This window comes from Suncus etruscus, chromosome 1 (genome assembly GCF_024139225.1).
Source record: "Suncus etruscus isolate mSunEtr1 chromosome 1, mSunEtr1.pri.cur, whole genome shotgun sequence".
Taxonomy (NCBI): domain Eukaryota; kingdom Metazoa; phylum Chordata; class Mammalia; order Eulipotyphla; family Soricidae; genus Suncus; species Suncus etruscus.
This window is the reverse complement of record NC_064848.1, coordinates 69,059,067-69,066,235: the sequence shown is the minus strand read 5'-3', so window position 1 is coordinate 69,066,235 and position 7,169 is coordinate 69,059,067. Positions and strand designations below refer to the sequence as shown.

Here is a 7,169-nt window from a genome sequence, read left to right as displayed (position 1 = left end):
CCCCTTCCAAATATTCTCCCCTATACCCCTTCCAGGAATCCGACTACCTCTTCACCCCTCAATCCCATCCAGATTTTCCAATTTATTAAAACTCTTCACCCTCAGTTCTTAATCTATTAGGCATAAAGACTGACCTCCTACCCCAATGAACCAGTACCCAGCACCCGAGGAAAGGGACATCCACTCAAACCCACACCTCGTCCCCGGCAGGAAAAGACAACCAACACCCCTACTGACTCATGCTGTGTGACTCTCTCTACCAACTTGTCCTAATGTGGACTGTTACTGGATACCTGACTTAGCCCTAAAAGGACTCCTATTGCAAGAACTTTACACAAGACCCCCCCTCAAATCTTTCTCCAATCTCAGGAAGGGCAGGGTGTGCAATGAAAAGGTGCCTGGGAACCCACACCCCGCAAGAAAATCTCAAAGGCAATGGGGAAACATACTTTCATCATAAGTATAAGACCTGTATAACACTACCTCTTTATTTTTTATTTCATTTTACTTAAAATCATTTTTCACTATACATATGTGAGCAAATATATATTTTTTTATTTCTGTTTTTATGTTTTTTGGGTGTGTGGCTTGTTTCTCTGTTCTTTTCACCCCCAAATGCACTGACAATATAATGAAGCACCAGTTCTTCCTGCAAAGGCACACTAAAAAAGGGGAATCCCACTTATATAAACAAGCTCTTATCTACTAGAGATAAGAACTCATACTTATTTACAATACAGGGGAATCTCCCACCTTGAAAATATGTCATGTGGATTCATTTTAGACGCCAGAGGATTATACGCCAACCGTCCAGACCTCAATCCTGAGCCCCAGACATAGAATCGACACAGTTCTTCACAACAGCTACAGGAACCAAAGCCCACCTGGGACATCCTGAATACTACTCGATCTCCAACATGTGCCAATTCTAATATGATATCCTGACAATGAGGAAATTGGGAACAAATGGACGTAAGAACAGGTTATCCTACCTTACCAACTAATGATACAACAAAATCGGAAGACTTACCATACTATGAGCTGTGAAAAAGCCAAGAACGCGATTTACAGATGACTGGCTGATAGAACCATGACCGGGCAGTATGTATTCTGGGACCAACAAGAAAGCCCTAGTCTAGGGTTTGGTCTACGTCCTGCACAACAATCATGACCTCTAATTCCAGAGTCCTGACTGAGGCAAATAGTGCAACTGAAAGGGTCTTCTGGAAACATAACGAAAGACGATATCCCAGGCTCCATCCGAGTTTCAGCACAAGGGCCAAGACCACTAACCACAGAAGACAGATTAAAATGACATCGAGGAAACAGAACTTCTAAACTCACAAAGAAAGTCTTCATCATAAGTTCCATCCTTGACCTGTGCACAGACTGAGACCTCTAGATTTAGAGGTCTGTTTTTATTATCCAGATTGGAGCAGAAGTCTTCCATATGGCACAAAAACACCAAGGGGAGAGTAAATGAACGTAAAAGGAGTCTATAGATAATCCCATGACAATATATTCCAAGGGTAGAGAAACCCTGTATCTCTTAGGCCAAGGGGATTCCCGTTTTGGATGACCCCAATATTTACTGTGCCTATGCGGGGGTGGGGTGGGGCAAGAGACAAAAAACACAAAATAATCCTTTTTTATTTTTATTTTATTTATTATTATTTTTTATCAAGTTTTTGTCAATTGTTTTGGGGTAGATATTGAAGTAGTCGTCCATTTTTTAATTATATATTTACTTTTTCTTTCTTCTTTATTCTTCTTCCTCCTTGCACCTTGTCATATTTCCTATCTCAAGACCATAGCAGCTATGTGGTGCATATTTTTATGGCTGTAGTGCTCACTGGATATCTTATTTGATTCCTCTTTTTGAACTGTGTGGTGTTTCACCTTCTTCTTTTCCCCATCGTCCCTCAAACCAAGGATGAGAGCCTCTAGAATGACTCTGCTCATAGTCGGCATAGTCGATTTTTACCCCATTATATTACCTTTCTCTTCCTCAAACAAAACCACATAACTTGATCTTTCTAGTCCTGCCTCCCAACTAGAGGGGGCAGTAATGGAGACACCAAGACCAAACAGTTATAAAACCACGAAGTAATTAACTAGACACAGAAGGGACCACACATTCTAGCAGCCCTTGTGGGGGAGAGTGGAGCATATGGGAGGCAGGATGGGAGTGGTTGTGGGAGGACAATTCGGTGGTGGGAATTCCCCTGATTCAATGTAAATATGTACCTGGAATATTACTGTGAACGATATGTAAGCCACTATAATTAAAATAAAAATTATACTTAAAAAAAAAAAGAAAAAAAAGAGAGGGACCTAGAATTAGGAGTGTAGCTGTAAAGGAAGCCTAGATCCATGTTATGTGATTTGCAATGTCAGACTAGGGTTTGGACTTTGCATTTTATTTTATTTTTTTATCCTGATACAAATGAATTTAAATTTAAGTCCATCTTGTCTTACTGATGTTTTAAAAAGGAAAAGAAAAATTTTTATATTTTTTTATTTTTAATATCTTTATTTAAGCACCCTGATTATGAGCATGTTTATAGTTGGGCCTCTGTCATAAAGAACACCCTCCTTCACCAGTGAAAATTCCCATTACCAATGGCCCCCTTCTCTCTTAAAATGGACATTGCATTTTAAGCAATATGTGTAATAGGCGTATAATAACATCAAACATATCTATCATTCCTCTTTACTATAAAGGAGGTCTTCTAAATTTCCAAAATTAAGAAGCATTCAGATATTTTTAATAACAATGCCAAGATCACCCAAACAGACAAAATCAAGCAAAAAGCACAGCGATTACACTAAAACCCTGTATTTTCAATTCAAGTTGTACATATTTGTGATTAATCTTAACATCTTTAAAGATAAAATTATTCTGACTTGGTGTAGTTGCATTTTAACCTGCCACCAACCCTCCTCCAGATCCCATGTACTCATCTATCTCAGTCCTACCAGCAGTAAGAGAGCAGGCTTTCTTCTCCCATTTAATCATTAGTTGGTTTAACTAATTTTTTAATGGAGGTGAAGGGCAAGTATTATGAGAAACCAATGTTTATATAAATGGAATACTCCATTTTGATGTGATTCATAAATTTTCTTCCTAGCCTTTTTCTCTCCTACTAAAGCAAATTCCTCCTAATTGTTATCTTTGTAAGTCCTAAAGGCCAAAATTCTTGGTGCTGTGGTTGAAGTTAAAAATCAAAAGTGGGCTGGAGAGATAGCATGGAGGTAAGGTATTTGCCTTGCATGCAGAAGGATGGAGGTTCGAATCCCGGCATCCCTTAGGGTTCCCAAGCCTAGATCCCGAGAAGAGATTTCTGAGTATAGAGCCAGGAGTAACCCCTGAGTGCTGCTGGGTGTGACACAAAAAAACTAAAAACAAACAAACAAAAAAATCAAAAGCCAAGGCCTCCCAATGCTTACCACAGGCTATGTTTTTTACACTGACTGTATAGAAAGAGGAGGTACAGTAAATGCACCCCATATACACCTCAACCCAGGCCCTTTGCCTGGTCTGTATTGTGAATGAGAGGACAAAAAAAAAAAAATTCAAAAGCCAGGCATTGCCTATAGTTGATCCCAATGCAGTGTGCTTCAAAGATGAAGAAACTTTGTATCTTTTAGGGCCTAAAAGTGGTCCTCAAACTATGGTCCACGGGCCACATATTGTATTTGTATCTGTTTTGTTTCTTCATTGCAAAATAAGATACATGCAGTGTGCGTAAGAATTCGTTCATAAGTTTTGTTTTTACTGTAGTCAGACCCTCCAATGGTCTGAGGACAGTGAACTGGCCCCCTGTTTAAAAAGTTTGAGGACCCCTGTAGGCCAAGGAAAATTCCTCTCTAATTAATTTTACCAATTACTGTGCCTATAAAAAACAAACAAACAAACAAGGGGCCGGAGAGATAGCATGATGGAGGTAGGGAGTTTGCCTTGCATGCAGAAGGACGGTGGTTCGAATCCCTGAGCCTGTCAGGAACGATTTCTGAGTGTAAAGCCAGGAGTCACCCCTGAGCACTGCTGGGTGTGACCCAAAACCAAAAACAAACAAACAAAAACAAAACAAAACAAAAAAAAACTTGCCACACCAGCCCTCCTCCTATTCTTTTTTTTTTTTTTAATTTGGTGGGTATTATTTTGTCTCTTTCTTTCTTCTTTTAAATTTAACTTCATAGCTTCTACACAGGAGTGTATCCGTGCTTTCCACCCACCCTCTTTTTCAACAGAATCATAGAACAGGAATCAGCTTGTTCAGCCTCATAAATTGAGGGGGGGAAAAGTGGATGGTTCCAGGGGCAAGCAGTCTCAGGAACACTGAGTGGGAATAAACAAAGATCAGCCCTAAACACCTGACCCAAAGTCAACAACAATAGAATCAAGAGACCCAAACTACTATAAACTATACACAAAAGGGACTTGTTACATTAGCAGTGGGGAGTTAAGTGTGGAGACTAGGGAAGCATGCTGGAAACAGGGACGGAGAGAGGTCAACACTGGTAGTGGGAATTGCCCTAATTCACTGTCACTATGTACCTTAAAATAACTGTGAAAGGCTTGTAATTCACGTTGGTCTCATTAAAAAAAAAAATCATAAGCCAGAGAGATAGAGCAAGGTCTATTGTCTACAAATTGTGGCCAATTTTGGTTCACTCTTTTGGCACTGCATATGCTCCTCAAGCCCTGCCATGAGTAACTGCTAAGCACAGAGCCTGAATAAGCTCTGAGCATACCAGGCGCACCCAAACCCTACTTCTTCCACAAAATAGAGGGAAAACACAGATGACCAAGTAAAAGAAAATCTTAAACAAAATTTACATTATGATGTCAATGACTAACAGTATAATAGTGTGTCTACCATGTTCCCAGGAAGAAATAGATGTCAAATTAGGATCATTCCCAGAAAACTTAATATAGAGATTATTTACAAAGTTATGCAAATCCATAAGTGTTAGTGTAGCACCCTGGGCTAATTAAAGCACAGCTATTACCAGTGCAAGATTCAGGAAAGGAGTTGAGGGAGCTGTTCTTGGAACCCAAAGTGATAAAGTCACTCAAAGAGGGTGTTCATGAAGAGAACTTTTGACATGGAAAACCACTGGCCAAGAGTAAGTTTTCAGAAAAATACTACGGTGATAAATATTCTCATTTTATTTGTATGTCTATTTTTGATCTTTCTTCAGGACACCCTATTGACTGAATTTAACTAAAGCTGGTGAATAGAGAATCAATAGAAACCCCTGCACCTCAGTAGCAGATCTCTTACTAGCAAGACTAGTGCTTTAACACTAAGCCATATCCCCAGCTCTTGATGAAATTTGGTTGTAGTGGGAGATTTTGAAGAAGGAAAGAATAAAATTTATGGTCCTTGCTTCTGGATATCTAAATGATTCACACATAGACAATGCTAAACTTAATAAGCACAATTATGGGACTTCCTTGTTTTCTTATTTTGGGGGAGGAGGTAATAACAATACTTTTTTATTCTAAAAGATAATTTACCCTCCATTTCTGTAAGAAAAACATTAACTCATTGAATTCCAGTAATTAATGAGATCTCAAAACATGGATATGTGAGAAGCATGTAGAAAATCTTGTTTCAATAAGCATTTAAGGGTATGTATGAATGGTAGATGGAGCAGGGCATTTCTTCCTTCTTTTCATCTGAAGTGCTTTCAGAGCATACAAAGTTAGCCTCAGAGGAAAACCCACAAGTTTCTGGAGTCTGTCCAATATTCCTTTGCTCTTTCTACCACTTTGTCCTTTCCCTCACTAATGCCCCATCTGTCTAAGTCAAAGTTTTAGAGATCTCCATTCCTGGGTTTATATTGAGGAGATGTTTTGAATTTTCTGTCTGTACTCTTTCATTTTCCCAAAGATAAAGATAAGATTTATATGTGTGAAGCATCTGCAAGAGGAAATCTTTCCTTGCTAAAAATGAGTAACTTCTAAGGTTATCATGCTAAAAGTACCTCTTCCTACTGTACACATCTCACACCCATCACCCATACTCCCACCTTCTCCTTTTCCATAAAAGGAGTAAAAGAAGGAAAAGGAATTTGAAGTCTAGTTTTTCACTCTAACTTTAGGGAATGTTTTTCATGTCTGATTGTAATTGGCCTTAATTGGTTTGATAGTTTCATAAAATATTTTGCTTGTAACTAAATTATCTTTTGTTTTTGTTTTTTTGGGACACACCCAATGGCACTCAGAGGTTACTCTTGGCTATGCACTCAGAAATCTGTCCTGAAAGCTCAGGGGCCATATGGGATATCAGGGATCAAACCCAGATTGGCCATATACAAGGCAAATGCCCTATCCACTGTGCAATCACTCTAGGTCTAAATTATCATTTTATTCCTGAGGTTTTATTTGGTTTTCTATGACTGTAAAAATATATGCCCAAATGTGTTGACTTGAAACAACTGAAAACTAACTTTTACATATATATGTATTGTGGGGATTTTTTTGGGGGGGAAGCAAGATAGTTTTTTACTGAAACATATTTAGAAACACGTGATGTGAAAGAAAGAGAGGAGAATGTGTTCAAAAGAAAACACAGCTTCTCAAGAATGGAAATAGTTGAGCAAATATATGTTTGTGTGTAAATGTACATATATAAGGTATGTGATATATGTTCAAGATAGAACACAAACTTGAAGAACAAGTATGTTTTTGTTTCTTAATTTTAAGATCTCTCATAAAGTCATATTTTCTAAGCTGACTAGCCAATATGATTGATCCTCTACGATTGGTCATTGGGTTGGCTGTAGGCAGAGACATGAATTGGAGCCTTTAAAACACTCCCAGTTTTTCTGGTGACATTTGTATTTTTACAGCAAAACAGCTGTTTTGAGAGGAAACATCTCAAGATGAGTCTTCCAGCAGATCTATGTAGAGACTATCAGCATAACCTAGTACCAGATGTGCCAGCATTTCTTTTCCACCTCAACATTGTCCCTAAGATCCTTTCACCTACTGAGAGAAATAGCATGCTCTTAACAAAAAGGGAAGTAGTTGAATATGGCCATATTTGCAAACTAGCACATACTTTCAACTCTTCTGTTATCTCTAATTAAATTTTAATCATTCATTTGTACTATCATTTATCAACATATATTGAGCTAATATATATATTCAATAT

General features: G+C 38.3%; 1 non-coding gene across 1 annotated transcript; it reads left to right on the top strand.

Moving 5' to 3' along the window:
* The first annotated feature begins 3,433 nt into the window (after positions 1-3,433).
* On the top strand, positions 3,434-3,566 carry LOC126031196 (small nucleolar RNA SNORA51). The gene has a single exon (XR_007503250.1). It is a non-coding gene; the product is annotated as a small nucleolar RNA SNORA51 (small nucleolar RNA).
* The last annotated feature ends 3,603 nt before the right edge of the window (positions 3,567-7,169 follow it).